Below are 18,343 nucleotides of genomic sequence, written 5' to 3' on the forward strand. Positions count from 1 at the left end.
TTTAAAACGAACTCATCACCTCTACCCCAATTCAACAAAGAAATTACTCCTCCTAGTAACAGTCTTATTTCTCCAGTCAACCCGAGATTCACATTCAATTTTACATCCTCCCAACATATTCGACCCTACTGTCAATGTCCCCCCTCCTCCCATCACTTTCTTTCCTTGGTTTCCAGGACACCACAATTTCTTGATTTTCCTCTTTTCTCACTGGCTGCAGCTTAACATCTCCTTTTCTGATCTCTCCTATTAACCTTAAGCTCTTACAATTGGAGTATTGGTGCCCATTGTCAATCCCCCTTTCTGCTGTATACACCCACTCTATTGTTGATCTTCTCTAAAGAATTTCCAAATTCATCTATTTGATTGATTCCCAGATTTACATTTTCAGCCTGAACTTCTTCCCTGAACTCCAGTAACATATGTTCAAATGCCAAGTGGATATCTAGTAAGTATCTCAATGAACATCTCAAAACTTACATGCCCCTAACTGAAAAATTCTAGATCCCACATTCCTCCAACTTTTTTCACTCACAGATTTCCTCTTTGCTCATGACAATTCCTTCCTCTTACTCACTCAGGACAACAATTTTTGAGTCCTGCTGGACTCAACTCCCATCCAATTCGGCAGAAACTTCTGTTGCTCTACCTCCAAAATGTATCTACTATTCACCATTTCTCACCATTCCCATTGATATTATGTCATTATTTTGAGCCACAATCATCTATTGCCTGTATTGTTACAAGAGTCTCCTAATCCATCTCCCTGCTTCCATCCTTCCTCTCCTGCACACTAGTTACATTACAAAACCTGGAATCATCTATTAGATATCAGTCATAGTCATCTATTTTCCCAAAAGCTCTCAACTCCCCATTTACACAGCGTTAAAGTTACAAACCTTAACATGATCAAATGGGACCCTTCACGATATGGATACCCCTTCCCTGCTATTTCTCTGCCTCCACCTTCACTTTCTAACACTGTGACCTCACTCACTGCACTCTAGTCACATGGACCTTGTCACCCCATTAAAGGGCTAAGTTCACTCCTACAAATTCCTCCAAGTTCTGTATGAAAATCACAAAACTTCCCTCTTTTCTATTTCCCTCTTGGGAGGAAAAACTTAGTTTTTACACTGGCTTTTAAGGGTCTCAGTTTCATCATTTTTTTAAATGTTTATTTATTTTGGAGACAGAGCAAGAGACAGAGTGCAAGCGATGTAGGGGCAGACAGAGGGAGACACAGAACCTGAAGCAGGCTCCAGGCTCTGAGCTGTCAGCACAGAGCTCCATGCATGGCTTGAACTCACGAACTGTGAGATCATGACCTGAGCCAAGGTTGGATCCTTAACCAACTGAGCCACTCAGGCACCCTTCAGTTTCATCATTTTAGCCTTATCTCCTTAAAATCTCCAGAATGATCTACCCACTGTCCCCAAAAAACATCATGGTCTTTCCTATTCGTGCGTCCTCATACTCATGTTCTTCTCCCACTTCACGTGCCTTTTACTCTCTGTCTCATTCTATCCATTTGTCAATGTGTAACTGAATGTCTGTCTCCAATGTCAGGATTTTTCTCATCATCAGAGCACATGCTATTCTCTCACTTGTCCAAAGTCCAGTAATTATTAATATCCGCACTTCTTGTCAATTACTTTGAATGATACTACTTCTGCTATTAACTGCCTTGGTTCTTGGATCATAAACTTCTTAAGATCAAACATTTGAACTACTCTAAAATCCCTAGAGTAATTAGCATTTTATATTGACTTTGTCATTAAAGAGGTTTATAACATATTTTTCACTGACTAGATCCTTTTTTAAATAATTTTTTAAGTTTATTTATTTTGAGAGTGAGAGAGAGCATGGGAGGGCCAGAGAAAGAGGGAGACAGAGAGAATCCCAAGCAGGTTCTGTCAGCATGGAGCCCGATGCGGGGCTCAAACTCATAAACCGTGAGATCATGATCTGAGTTGAAGTTGGATGCCTGACTAAGCCACCCAGGTACCCCAGTTTACCTCTTGATACTCCCTATCTCCAGAAGTTACTTCCCCATACAATAAAGAATGTGTGATAAAATAGACTACATTTTCCTTTTATTTTTATGTCTAAACTTGGAACATGATTAAGAAAGCTGAACCAGAAGAGTTGGTATTCACTCTTGCAAATAGATGCATTTATACTAAAATTAAACAATTGAAATATCTAAGGCCTTTTGATGGCTTGAAAAACTCATAATAATAGTTAAATTTGAGGTATTCTATATGTCATAAGCACTCTACATTCATGTTTTTGTTATGAGAATAATACATCTATTAAATCTATTTTGGAAATAACGAGATTGAGTCTTCAGCTTATTCAATAACTTGTGCAAGGTAAAAGAGTTAATAAGGAGTACAAGAGAGGGTCACATCACGGCTATCTTGCAAACACACAATCACGCATAAACACGTTCAGAATGAGAACTCATTAAAGTAGAGAACATCCAAATCTCTGACTTTATAGATGTGGAAATTGAGACACAGGTTAAATGTCTGGCTAATGTCATACAGGTACGAAGTGAAAAACTAAGATCGGGAGCTAGTACCTCTAATCTTGCTATACTTTATAGGAAGACACCAGTCTTTGAGTTAATGCTTAGGTAGCTTCAATAACACATTGAGACAGAGGGCGAGTGAGGGAGGGGCAGAGAGAGAAAGGGAGACACAGAATCTGAAGCAGGCTCCAGGCTCCCAGCTGTCAGCACAGAGCCGGACATGGGGCTCGAACTCACAAGCAGGGAGATCATGAGCTGAGCCGAAGTTGGACACTTAACCGACTGAACCACCCAGGTGCCCCAGATTTGTATTTTTTAAATTCTTCAATGTTCAGTAGTAAAGCCAATGTTCAGATGTAGGTAAATGTGCTGGAACAAGCTAGACCCATTTTTTAAGTGAGAAAAGAACCAAGGTGAGATAAAATTACATATACAGAGAAAGATCTTAAAGCAGACAGTGGTATTTCCTGTGTTTCTAAAAAGGAGCACTGCATTGTCCCAGGTGCATCTCACTGCAGCTCTATCAGGGAGTGCATCTTCTTGTTTTTTAATTTTTATTTTTATTAACTCAGATGTTCTCTTCTTTTTTCCTAATGCCTACATTAGAAACTCATTTGGCATTTGTAGGTATTCATAAGGGAATTCTAGTTACTTCCTACACATACCTGTTCTGATATAGCCAAAAACCATTTGGTGACATTATCAACTCATTAAAGTGAGAGATGTGACAGAAAGAGCACATGCCACATGGAATAAATATAAAAGTGTCAACCACTTAAATGGAAAAAAAATCCATCTGGCTGATTTGTCTTTGAAAAATGAGTTGTGTATTAAATTTCTTCCTTAATACATGACAGCCAATTAATCTCAAAATGGGTAGAACCATATAGTACTCAATTTAATTAAAACCAAAGTGATTGAGAGTCTACTATATGTAACACATGTGCTAGATTCAAGAAAGATTATATTTAAGAATAAAAGATAGCCACTTCCCTTAAGAGTGCTTGTCTTCTAAAGGGAAGGGGAGTAGTTACAGGCGAATTAGATAAAAATGCTGCCAAAGAAATTCAAAATAAAATGAATTAACTTCTGTATTACACAAATAAAATTAATCATATTTAATTGAGAAGGAATCCAAAAAAGTTCCAAAAGATGCTTGAGGTGAACTTTAAAGGAACAGACCAAAATATTTACCACCTTCTATTAGCATCTGCCTAGGATATATTTTGTTTCATACATTGTGAAAATATGAATGCATTGCATATAACATAAAATGTTGCTATGATTATAAAATGGTGACATGCAATAGAGAGACAAAATTAATAGGTGTTGGAAATCAGGTATCAAAAATAAGTGGAAGGTTATTTTAGTTTAATAATCTCTCCACTAAATTAAAAATAACATGTTAGAGTGGCGCCTGGATGGCTCAGTTGGTTAAAGGTCCAGGTCTTGATTTTGGCTTAGGTCATGATCTCACAGTTTGTGGAATCGAGGTCCGTTCTGGGCTCCGCACTGACAGCACAGAGGCTGCTTCGGATTCTCTATCTCCCTTTCTCTCTGCCTCTCATGCACTCAAGCTCCTACTCTCTCAAAATAAATAAATAAACATTAAAAAAAGAGGTTAGAATAAAACCATTCTTTTTAGAATATAAAGCAATTTAATATTATCTACTCTGTTTCTGATTACATGCTTATGAAACAGAAACCATTTGATATGTTCAAATAAAGAACACTATGGATACACATAGCCTACTTGGAAGGTATTTGCCAAATTCAGACAATGAATATGTAAGAAAGTTGACTTACCCCCAAATATTTCAAACATTAAGATACCAATGTGACCAATATTACAACTCCTATCATATATCTTCATTTACAAGACATCTCTTAATTCTCTGTACCAACAAATTCTGAGAGAGCTGAGGCTGTGATTCCAAGTCAGATCTTACAGGACCACCTGACTGAAAGATATACCATATAGCTTCCTGGAAATTTTCTAATATTGCCCTAACACACTGGCCAAACACAATTAACAACTCAAGTAAATGGAAATTTCACAAATAAATTAAACTCCTTCCTTCTTGTGAAGGTATTAGTATGCTATGCCATGAATGACTATTCTTTTAAAGCAGATGGTACATTTTCAGCAACAATTATTGAAGAGTAGATATCTATATTTAAACAAATTCTACCACCCACCATCATGTTTCATTTGACAATCTGTTCTTCTCAATTCTAAGATTCCCATCTTTTTTGAGTGGAGAACTTTCTTAATGTGTTTTAGAGACATTCAAAGACTTGACTGTTGTATCAACTACATCCCAAATTTGTAAGCATTAAGCTATTCCTTCAAAGCAGAAACAAAAATTCCCCATAATTTCTGCCATTGGAGAGAGATTCTATGGGAGGAAAAGCACCAAAATGAAGCTATATTACTTAAAGGACTATAATATGTATTCTTCAAATTCATCCCAGGCACCACATACAGTTGTACAAGACTTTTCAATAGATTAACAATTTGCTTATATTTTCTGTGGAACAATACATTTTCTAATATTTTGAGGTTGTTTTACTCCTTTAAAGTGTAATTTAAAAGATACCCATTGTGTTCATTTTATATTTATGAGAACTTTATATCTTTTCAGAGAATAACAGTTAAGGAAAGATAGGCTTCCAACTTCCTATAAGGTAACGTCAGGATTCCAGTTAGCACTGTCTGGCTACTCATACAATAATCCTAATTTATTGCCTATTTTCCCAGAGAAAAGTCCATAATAACTGCACTTAAAAGGGGGTGGATGTTTTGACCTATTATCACCATTTCTAAGCTGCTAACCACAGAACTGGAGCAAGTCATGGGCATAGCACATTTACCTTTACAAGGGAGAAGTCTAGTTAAACATTTTGTCTGTCTTAATATACAAGAATTGCTTTGAGTACATAAAAAGCAGTATTTAAGATTCCTCTTAGAAAAGTATTCTCCCTTTTAATATCATTAAACAGACTTCAGGCTGTGATAGAGATATAGGTAATATATCTCACAAGGCTTGACAATGAAAGTGACAGAACTGCTGGACTGAAATGGAGGTTTTATTACATTCCTCTAATATTCCTTCTAACTTTGTGACTAACTGTCATCAAAAGCGATCATTTTAGAGACAAGATTTGACACTACTGTGAAAGTGTTAAGATCCTTGGATAAGATAATTTGATAAATAAAACACTGGTCACACTTGGTGGCACAACTCAGTATACACCCTTTTTAAAAATTTTTATTTTTTTAAAGAGAGGCAGGGAGGGCGGCACATACATGAGCAGGGGAGAGGGGCAGGGAAGGGGAAGAGAGAGAGGGAGAAGGAGAAAGGGAGAAGGAGAAAGGGAGAAGGAGAAAGAGAGAGAGAGAGAAAGAGAGAGAGAGAGAAAGAGAGAGAGAAAGAGAGAGAGAATCTTAAGCAGGCTCCCTGCTTAGCACAGAGCCCGATGTGGGGCTCAAGCCCATGACCCTGGGATCATGGCCTGAGCTGAAATCAAGAGTCAGATGCTTAACCCACTGAGCCACCCAGGCGCCCCTACCATTATTGTTATTTTGCTATATGTAAGATATGGATGAATCATGGTAAATGTAGGAGTATAGGCAAGCTTTCCTGCCCAGAACAATTAGCCACCAGCTGCAAGTAGCTACTGAGCACCTAAGATGTGGCTGGTCTGAATTCAGATGAACTGTTAAGTGTAAAATAAACACTGGATTTGTAAAAGTGTTAAAAATGTAAAATATCTTTCATATGTTATATTAAGTGTATGCTGAAACAATAATACTTTAGATACATTGGCTTAAGTAAAATATATTATAAATAGCATCACCTGTTTCTTTTTTTTATGCGACTACTCAAAAATTTTAAAATACATATCGAGCTCTCATTTGTGATTCACATTGTATTTCTATTGTACAGCATTGCTCTGCAACAGAATTTCTTAACCCATAGTAAAGCAACACTATTGACATTTGAAGCTGGATAATTCTTTGTTGTGGGAAGCTGTCCTGTGCACTGTAGAATGTTTGGAAGCATCCCTGGGCTTTACCTGCTAGATGCCAATAACACTTCACCTTAAGTTGTGACTACCAAAAATGTCTTCAGACATTGTCAAATATCCTCTGGGGGCAAACTTACTTCCATTTGAGAGCCAATGGTCTGCGGTATCCCAAGTGGTCTCATATAACTATACAACACAATTTGCAATACCAAAATTGAGAAAGCAAAAACACAGACACCTAAAATTCAAAGGCATTACGTCTGCTGATTTGATGTGACTACCAGGAGAATCATTTTTCAAAATGTCGTTTTCTGTTGGAAAAACAATTCCATTATATTATAAAGGAAGAGCAAGCTGCATATAAAAATATAACTGTGAATTTGCTTATAAACTATGAATTCAAACACATATGTCCTTAATTTAAAATATCTATAAAGACTGTTCACAAAAAATGAAATTAAAATTTCAATATGTAATATGTGTTTTTTTTTTTTTAATTTTTTTTTCAACGTTTTTTATTTTTGGGACAGAGAGACAGAGCATGAACGGGGGAGGGGCAGAGAGAGAGAGGGAGACACAGAATCGGAAACAGGCTCCAGGCTCTGAGCCATCAGCCCAGAGCCTGACGCGGGGCTCGAACTCACGGACCGCGAGATCGTGACCTGGCTGAAGTCGGACACTTAACCGACTGCGCCACCCAGGCGCCCCAATATGTGTTTTTTAAAAAAGGTCATCTTGTCATGACATCGTGTCATTTTCCATAATGAGAAATATATGCTCTAAATGACAATCAGTTTAAATTCACATAAATAATAGATGAATATGAATAAATTCTTCCTGTAAATTCCCTCGTTGTGAATTTGGAGAACATCTGAAGAACGATGGCTTTCAAGTTTTTTCAATATAAAATTAAGATTTATATTTGACTTCATAATCAGCGTTTTACCCCATAAGGAGAATAATTAAACTGTACATGATGAATAAAGCTTCAACTACTTGTTTTAGTAATTGTCCATGCAGCAACATAAAAAGCAGCTCAAATTCCTGAACATATAACTAATACCTGTTTATTATATTGTTAAGCAAAGGAATCTGTAGTATATTTAGCTCAAGCCAATAGTCTATAGTAATTTTTCTCACAGTTCTGCTGTAGGCCCTTTCAAATAGTTACTATTTCTTTATTGTGCGATACCACACAAATCAATAATCAGCTGAATCAGGCTTGTATATAATATTAATGACTGCGTTAGTATTCGATGTTGTTTTCAACCGTGAAAAAGCAACAGGAGATCTCATGCCTCATTTGTGTTCCATTTGAAGCAAGGGCAATAACCAAACCTTTATGAAGAAAGAAAAATAAATTTGCATAATGAAATACAATCATTTTTGCATTTTCTCATTTTTATTTTAAATTAAAGAAATGTGCATTTGAATTCACAAAAACTGCTCCCAAGGCACAGCGAGTTAATAATGTCAGTTTGGGGGCTAAGTCTTCATTTTAAAAATGGTCAAAGAGAAGAAAAGAACCACTCAGATAAAGCGGAAAAGCTAAAGCACAATTGGGCATTTTGCTCTGTAGACATAAACAGCACAATTTTCACTGGGACAAAAAAGAATAGAATATAATAAGATCATTTACATTAACATGCTTGTTATCAAATACACCCTCTCTGAGGATTTTACACCTACTCTTTCTACCACTATGCTTGTCCTAGGTCCCAGGAACTATTACTAGCATGTGGTCCACTGAGGGGCAAATCTATAACTCTGGGTCAATGAATAGCTGCAGGGTAGCACTGAAACTCTGTAACACAAGGCTGTGATGGGTATGTGGCAAATAAATCTATAAAATATCCCACTTGTTAAAACTACTAATTCCATTTCATAAGACTTATTCATTTCCTATAAATGTAATCCAAGTTGAAATAAATATTTAACAGCTATCTGCTATCTGGAGGGTGAGATGATTTCATTAGTGTAGACAGATCAGTTTTCAGACTAAAAATAAAAAACAAAGTCAACTATAGCTAACTGCTCACTGTCTCCTGGATTCTTTGCTTTTTGTTACAATGCCAGATAACTTGCAAAGAGACACTTTGCATTCTACATTGGGCCCATAGCATTCTACCTTGGTGAACACATTTTTTGTATGTTCATGGGAAATCCTGCAGCCGCAGGCCAAGAATTCTGAGAAATGTAATGATTCTGCCAGAGGCCACTCTGCCAACGTAATCTCCTTTAGGAGAACACCCTTCTGAAAAACGAACTGAAATAATAGAAGATAATATAGGGTCCAGAAAGGCAAAAACAGAGTCCCAGGATAGGAAAGAGTCATTTAGACCTACTGGCTCGAAATTCCTAAATCAGTGAACAACTGATGGGCAGGGTTTCTTCTTTCCTCTTCGTTCCTCCTCCTCTTCCTGTAACACCCCCAGCCCCCACCTTCTCCTCCTCCTCCTTCCCTTTCTCCTCTCTCTCTGACTTTCTCCCACACCCTCTCTCTGCAGAAAAAATAAAGTCAGCATGCTGAACTCCTGAGCTTACCTGGCCCTGGGCAGAACTGTAAAGCAGGTGAATATTATGGATCATTTCTACTGACATTTGCAGTTTTTTGTGCTATCTGTCCACCCTTGTACACATCATCCACCAATTACCCACTGTGCCATTAACTTAATCCTGTCATCTTACTTGTTGTCGAAACTACTGCTACAGAAACTATCAGTTTCTCGGGACCTTTCTCATTTATGATATCGATTCATATAAAGCTACTATAGAATCACTGGCTACTAGTGACACATTAACTTTTAGAATATCTACTAAAGATAATAAAAAATGAACAAATTTTTCAAGTGGAACGGAAACAAGCAATGATGCAAAGTGGGGCAGAGAAGTTGGGTAAAATTTCTTGCCAAGTCGTTTATTATGAACGTCCTCTATATCCACTCCCTTGATTACGCAATGCAGGAAAGGAATCTACTCAAAACTTGATCCCTGATAGTGAAGTAGCTAGTGCAGAAAAAATTGATGTGAAAAGATCCTTCTTGCTTTTTGGACATAAAACATCCTTTTGACAAAGACAACCATGCAAAGACATCTTGACCTGGAGAAAGATGCAAAGAAGCGGTATATAAAATAAAGTAAAGGCTGAACTGAATGTTTTATGATCTTCTGTGCCTTTCATAGGCTATCTATATATATGTTTGTATATGTACATATATCTCATATATATACACACATATATGTATATATACATATATATGTGTACATATATATGCATGTGTGTATGTATATATATACACACATATACATATCGTATATGATTATATATGCAAGATATAAATATATGATATATATCTCATGATATATATATATATATACATACACACATATATACATATATATATGTGTGTATGTATATATATATATATATATATGTATATATACATATGATATATATGATAAGTAACAAAAAAAAGTCCAAAACAAAAAAACAGCAAATCCAAACTTTTGGAAAACTGGCTTCTTACTTAATTTGCTCCTATGCCTGAAAGAATCATAATGGATCTTTTTAATTGCGTGATATTCTAGACACCAGGATCTACAATACCCAAGAAAATACCCAAATGGTGTACCGCTAAAGATAAAGTCCATTGTAAAACTGAGAAAAGCCCCAAATTACTGATGAAAAATGGCTGACTCTTCTAGAATCAACTTGGTGTTTTCTACCAATTTTTTTTTGTTTATTTATTTTGAGAGAGAAACACGAGCAGGGGAAGGGCAGAGAGAGAGGGAAAGATAGAGAATCCTAAGCAGGTTCCATGCCATTAGTGTAGAGCCTGATGTAGGGCTCAAACCCACAAACTGTGAGATCATGACCTGAGCCAAAATCAAGAGTTGGACACTCAAGTGACTGAGCCACCCAGGCGCCCCTACCAAATGGTTTTATACATACTAATACAACATAGGCAAGCATTGTAAAATATCCAAGGTAATATTTAAATGGATATAAAATTATTGTCCCATAAAAATAAATACATGTATTAAATAATTAAATATTTGTATTAATAAGTCTTTTCAGAAGTTTTAGTAGTATGTATCAACTCCAAGGGACTATATATCAGAAATCCTTTTCTGTAAAGGACCAGAATATAAATATTTTAGGTTTTATAGGAAATATGATGCCTGTTATAACTAGTCAAGTCTGCCAATATCTTGTGAAAGCTGTCACAGACAATACAAAAATACATGGGTGTCACTGCATTCCACTAAAATTTTATTAACAGAAACAGGCAGTGAGTGAGATTTGACCCACCGACCAGTTTGCTGATGTCTGCCCTAGATTGTATTTCCACATAAAATTCTTTGTTCTTGAGTGCAGATTTATTTCTTTGGAAGTCTGTTTCCAACAGTACTGAGGCATGCTGCAGTAGGATTCTTAGTTTAACTTCCAAGTCCATTTCAATAAAGAGTTGAGACATTCCTCGGGTAATTACTAAGAGAAACGGTTCCTTTTACTATTCCCCCACTCTTTTTTTTTTTTGGCCTCCCTTGCAACTTTGCATTGAAAAGACAACTATCAGTTACCATGATCTTTCTAGTAAGTTCAGAGAATTTTCAGTCTCTACACTTAATCAAAAGATGAACAACTATGGTTGCTCTTAATAGCCACTGTACACCTTTAAACAAATGCTTGGGTGATCCAGCATGGTTAAGTGAAAGCACCTGTCTGGTTAGCTGGAATAAGTTTGTTTCTGTCTATTGCCTCTGTGTTACAGAGTCTTCTGGTGGCCATGAGTGTTCATCTCAGCAAGGTGGTAATTATAGTGCATTTCCATCGTAACTTTAGAGGACAGAAAAGCTCCCTTTTTGCAGAAATTACTGGTTCTACCCTTCTTATATCTTGTAAATTAATTTACTGGAATAATGCTAGTGTGATTGAATATCCCCTTCTGTGTGTGTCCCACAAATGCACTATAATAGCGTTCACCTCTATGTCTTTAAGGCAGGTAACTTTTAATAATTTCTTCCCCAGTACATAAAATGAACACAATCCTATTGTTCCAATATGTTTGTACTCAATATTTGCTTGATTTATGCATGCCTTTATGTTAGCTACTTGGATTATTTTTGAAGAGCAGCTCACTTCTGTCACTTAACATTCCCCTGGTTACCAAAGTTCACAATCAGCAGACCTCCAAAATGAGATCTCATAGGATTAGCACACACTGAAGCACTTATGGCATCTTATTAACTTTGCCACTTTAAACAGAAGTTAAGGATTTCAAAGCCAAAGCTGAATCAAGGGTTGTCTGGCTGAACACTCTCATAGAATATCTCTGTAAAAATAATGCTTACTTAATCTTTATCTCAAAAATTTTACATTTCTAATATTTGCATATGTTTACTAATGAACACAATATACTGGTACTTACTAAGCACAAGTATAAAGTACAAAGTATACATTTAAAAATAAATAAAAGAATGTGTGTGTGTGTGTGTGTGAGAGAGAGAGAGAGAGAGAGAGAGAGAGAGAGAGAGAGAGAGAGAGAGAGATGCATGTTCAGGAAAGTATTACGGATAAGAATACAAGATCAATCTATTCTAAGGAATTGAAAAGTCACTTAAAGTTCTGGATAAATCATTAATTGCTTCCTAAGGCACTGGCCATGTCTCCAGAAGGAGAGAAACAGGAGAGCATACACAGCAATATGGGATATCTAGTGCTGATTAGATGCTAGTTTGAGAACCCATGTTGATATTTTGATATAGATCACTCTACTGTTAACCATCCAATCCTATAGGTTGATATAAGTTCTGACTTAATTGAGCAGATGGTATATCATATCAGGCTAATAGTTATCAAGACCATGACCTTACACACTTCATGTTTCCAAACTTCATAGAGATCTCTTAGATATCACCTAATGTTATGTTGTAAATAATATACCCTTAAGCATTAAAGACTACATCAACCAAATAGCTCAGATAAGCATTATCTTGGCTTCAGAGCTGCTAGATAGCATGAAAGTTCACCCTGAGGATTGTTGCTTTCAGTGTCATAGCTTAAGCAACTAATTTGCAGCAACTCAAATTCAGGACCCTAAGATGGTCACTTGAAATCTCAGTGATCCATACGGAGGAAATTATAGGCATTCAGAGTATTTGCAAAATAGAAAACAACATTTGTGACAAGTAAAATTTAACTTTAAAAATTTAAAACTTTGGCCTGAACGGCTCAGTTGTTTAAGCATCTGATGTCAGCCAGGTCATGATCTCCTGGTTCGTGACTTCCAGCCCTGCATCAGGCTCTCTGCTGTCAGCCTAGAGCCCACTTCAGATCCTCGGTCTCCCTCTCTCTCTGCCCTTCCCTCATTTGTGTGCGTGTGTACTCTCTAAATGATTCAGGCAAAAAATTAAATTCAGCCAGCACATTCTTTGTCCCTATGTTATATGAATGATCCCCCAATTTTACTCTATGTTTCCAAAGTGGCATTTTCTGGCTAATGATCTTAAAACAAATATATAGGATTGAAATGTGTACCCTTAATAATTGGCCAAAAAAATCTGAAAAACTCTGAAAGTTCTAATTATATCAGAACTCTTAAGTAGCTGATGGTACACATATTCACCAAATCCAACTTTCCTCTACTATTGTATTATAATGAGGACTGCAAATCACCCAGAAGCATATCACAAATGCTCTAAGAAAGATACACATTCCTTTATGCCTTGTGTTTGTTTTACGTAAAACAACCACATAATCTATTTATTTTACAGGTAGAGTCTTTTAAGGCACAAATATTAAACATTTATTGTTCTCACTGACCCTTTAGACCACCTCTGTAGGGCTAAGTCTTCCCTACCTAGGATGAAATTTCTAGCAGATCCCATAATCTTTATGACACTGTTAGATAATGAAAAGATATTTGGTCACATTTAGTCATAAGAACACTCTTATTTTTCCAATTAAAGTATCATTTTTTTTTTAATCAAAACTCCATAGTCTTATTCAGTCAGAAGCTGGTTCACTTACCTCAACAATCCAGTTGTTCGCTTACCTCAACAATTGTTGATCCTCAACAATCCTGAATCTCTCCTGAGATATCATCTGGTTCTTTGTAACCTCTACTCCATTTTAAACTTCTTCTTTTTCTCACTTTCCTACCCAAACAGGAAACCTATGGGATCAAAAAAATATTTTACTTCAATGACAAATGTATTTCCTTGATAATTCCCTCTGAGTATGACAGATTCCTAATGCCAATTATTATTTTATAGAGTGCTTCTTTTGTGTTTATGAGAATTACTGAGAAAAATCCCAAGTGAAGCCAGCCAAGTTTATCATTCTTGACCTTGAAACTGTCCCTTTTATGGCTGGGAGTCAGGACACTTCCCTCAATTTCTATTCATAACCTGGAGTTATGTTCTACAACCGATCAGTCAAAAATTTTCAGAAGAATCCAAGATAAACCTAGGCAGGCTTCTTCACATAAAGTCCATACTTAGTACACTGGAGGCTGCTTTTTAATTATTTATTATTTATTTTTATTTTTGATGGGTGGGCAATTTGACTTCTGTGGCCTCTGTGTCAATCCGGTATATATATATTTTTTTCCAGACCCAAGTCTGTCACTAGTCCTTCTACAACCAAAATTCTAGGAGACACAATATTAAATTTCCATCTGGTGTAATTAGCATTGGGCCATATTTGCCATAAGTTCCTGTTTTCAAATAAATAAATCATTTTGAATCCCTCACTGGGAATATTTAAGTTTCTCCCCAGAGGTACCTCCCATCCAAAAGGTGTTTATCATGGACGACGACATGAAGAAAAAAAAAAAGAAAGAAACTGGACCACTATCTTACACCATATACAAAAATAAGTTCAAAGTGAATTAAAGACTTGAATGTAAGACCAGAAACCACAAAATTCCTAGAAGAAAACACAGGCAGTAAGCAATGATCTTGGCAATATTATTTTGCACCAGTCTTCTCAAGCAAGGCCAAAAAAACCCCAAAATAAATTAATGAGATTACATCAAAATATAAAGCCTTTTGTCACTTTTATGTGTTGCAAGAAATAGCTCCTGTTATTTGGCTTCTGAGCTGTGAAAGTTACTTCCCAGGGGTCTGGAAATGGTCTGAGTTGTTTTAGTGAAACAAGACAAGCCCCTGTGCAGCAGTGACCCTGGCCAGGGCATAAACTACACTGACTACTAGTGTTACTTTGTAATTATGGATCTAAGAAGTTCTGGGATGATAGATCAGCATGTCAGTATTGTTTATTGATAAATAAGACTGATGATTTGCACTTGGTCTTGGTGAGGGACCTGGAGCACTCTGCCATCGGGACAGGTTATACAGCAGGAAGATGCCTACATGATCATCAGGGTATAAAGAATCCTAGCTAAGACTCCACTTTGAGTTCCCAGCTCTGGGTTTTATGCACACACATAGGTGGTTTCTAATAAGAGAGAAAATCATGTTCTTGGTCTGAGAGAGAAAAGGTATACTGGTATGGCCTTTGTAAAGGGAAGACAATAGGAACTAATGACTGGCTTCTCTAGACCTTTGCTGTGAAAAAGCCTTTGGCTCTGATCCATATCCTGACTTTAATGCTGTTGCTTTATTGTAGCCTTTTCATGCAATGAACTATAGACGTATAAGCCTTGTTGTTGTTGGTCCTGTGAGTCTCCTTTAGCAATTGAACCCTGTCTAACACCTAATGCCTAATGTCCAATGTCTAATCCATAATGCAGTTGGCCATTTAATACTGTTTACAATGGAATCATTGATTTCTGTAATAAAAAAATAATGCAAGATTTGTTATTAAAATGACTGTATTACAGACTGTTTGGATTGTGTTTACAATATGAATATACATATTTGGTACTTGAGACTAATATTTCTTAGAAAATAAGTGAACTTCTTAAGATACTCCAGAGGAAGTTCATAAAATATTAAACAGAGTATCAGGTTTCACATATTTGTAAGTGCCATAATTTAATACTTCCAAGGAGTAGAATGTCCAGTAGGCAATTTTCCTTAATAGTAATGAACAGTTTGCTTGGACTGAATACAGATGGCCAACAAATGTTCATGGTGGGAAAATCTTCCCAACTTAACATAATATTCTGGTTTAAAATAAATATTTTCACACAATGTTTTGTTTTGTAGCATATAATTATAATGTTTAAGATTGCTCTATACGTGGGCAATAAAATAGAGAAGAGAGCCAATATCTAGAAAAAATTTAAATTAGCATTACTTTTTCAGTACATATCAGACAAAAATGTATGTGTTATATATGCATATAAAAAGATAAAACAATTTCTGCAAAATATGGAAACCATTCAGCTATAAGTAAAAAGACTATTTGCATTTTGGGATATTTATATATGTATATTTATATGTTTATGAATTATATATATGTACACACAAAACATGTCTTCATATGTGGAATATATACATTTATAAATTCGTATTTAACCAATGATTTAATTACTTTCATTTGAAATGTTCTGATGGTGATAATAAGGGTCTCAAATGCAAATGTCCACATTCATCCAGTTATTTATTATTAATCCAATTACTTGATAGTTATTTTGAATGTTCTATATTCCAGAAAATGGACAAAAGACTGAAGATTATGGAATAAATCAGATATGACCTTAAAGAGCTTATAAACTTACTTATATAAAATTAAAACAAATAAATGCCAGGAGGAAATAAAGATAAATAACTAGAGTGACTTAGCGGAGGGAGAGGCTTCCAGCATGGGAAACTGGAAAAAGTTTCATGAAGTAAATGGCAACTTCACCTGAAATAACAATTCATCCAACTAAAAGTAGGTAGAAGATCTGAACAGACATTTTTCCAAAGAAGACATATAGATGGCTAAGAGACACATGAAAAGATGTTCAACATCACTGATAATCAGGGAAATGCAAATCAAAATCACAATGAGATATTACCTCATACCTGTTAGAATGGTCATCATCAAAAACACAAAAAACAAGTGTTGACAAGTATGTGGAGAAAAGCGAACTCTTGTGAGCTGCTGGTGGAAATGTAAATTCATGCATCCATGGATGGAAAAGAGTATGGAGGTTCCTCAAAATATTAGAAACAGAACTACCATATAATCCAGCAATTCCACTTCTGAGTATTTATCCAAAAAAAGCAAAACCACTAACCTGAAAAGATATATGCATCCCCAGGTTCATTGCAGCATTATTTACAATAGCCAAGATGAGGAAACAACCTAAGTGCCCAATGATGGATGAATGGATAAAGGAGATGTGGTGTATATATACAATGGACTATTACTCAGCCATGAATAAGAATTTAATCTTGCTATTTGTAACAACATGGATGGATCTTGAGAGTATTATGCTAGGTGAAATAAGTCAAAGAAAGACAAAATACGAATTTTCTTTTTCTTTCTTTCTTTCTTTCTTTCTTTCTCTTTCTCTCTCTTTTTCTTTCTTTCTTTCTTTCTTTCTTTCTTTCTTTCTTTCTTTCTTTCTTTCTTTTCTTTCTTCCTTCCTTCCTTCCTTCCTTCCTTCCTTCCTTCCTTCCTTCCTTCCTTCCTTCCTTTCGTAAGCTTTATGCCCAACATGGGGCTTGAACTGTTGACTCCGAGATGAAGAATCACATGCTCCACTGACTGAGCCAGCCAGACACCTGTATATGATCTTTCTTATACATGGAATCTTAAAAACAAAAACAAAAAACAACTTTATAGATACAGAAAACAGAATAGATTTGGTAGTTGCCAGAGTTGGGGGTGAGGGATGGGAAGAATGGGTGAACTTTTGCTTTTTTTTACTTAAAAAAAATTGAATGAAAAAAAACCCCACATAGGTAGAAGAGACATAGCAAAGGTTATTAAGGACAGTTTCCTGGAGGAGAAAACAATGGGTAATGAGACAAATATTCTTAAGGCATCCTGGGGCTTCTGATGTAAACCAGACTCTGGTCCACTGAAATAACTGATGGAGAAATTACTTTGTTATGTATAATTTTACAAAATATCCTCTGTTGTCATATTCCAAATACGTTTGAAATTTCCTTAAAAAAACAAACAAACCCCCCACAAAACTATTAAGATGATTTGGAAACGCAGTTTGGGCTGAAGATTTCTAAAAGAGAGTAATATATCAGACAAATTCTGAATGTGGAAAAAAGCATAATCAATGGACTCAGGATAAAGATAATTCAGTTTGGATGGATTAGGGTATATATAATGATGAGATTAAAGGAAACCTGACTGGAAAAGTGTGATGGAAACAGACCAAAGTGGACCTTATATGTGAGCCTATGGAATTTGGTCTAGGTGGTAATATAAGAGGAGGAACTGAAAAGTCTTTAAGTAGCAGAGTGATATGTACAGTTTCCCGTGTTTAAGAGCAATTCAAAGACCTGTATCTTGGAACTTCTGAGACCGATTCAGACTAACAAAAACATTCCATAGCTGTGCTGTTTAATACACTAGCTATTAGCCTTATGTGTACTTTCAAATTTAAATTCATTTTAATTATAATTAAAGTTTCAGTTCCACATCTGCACTAGCAACATTTCAAGTGTTCAATAGCTCCCCTAATGGCTACCATATTTGACAACACAGATAACAGAACATTTCCACCCTTGCAGAAAGTTCTATTGGCTAGCACCATCTAGAGCTATAGATCTTACCTATCTTATTTATGGCCATAGAAATAGATACTGGAGAGGAGAGAGAGAAGAGACTGATGATGTATCAGAAGGAGTTTT

This window comes from Neofelis nebulosa, chromosome X (genome assembly GCF_028018385.1).
Source record: "Neofelis nebulosa isolate mNeoNeb1 chromosome X, mNeoNeb1.pri, whole genome shotgun sequence".
Taxonomy (NCBI): Eukaryota; Metazoa; Chordata; class Mammalia; order Carnivora; family Felidae; genus Neofelis; species Neofelis nebulosa.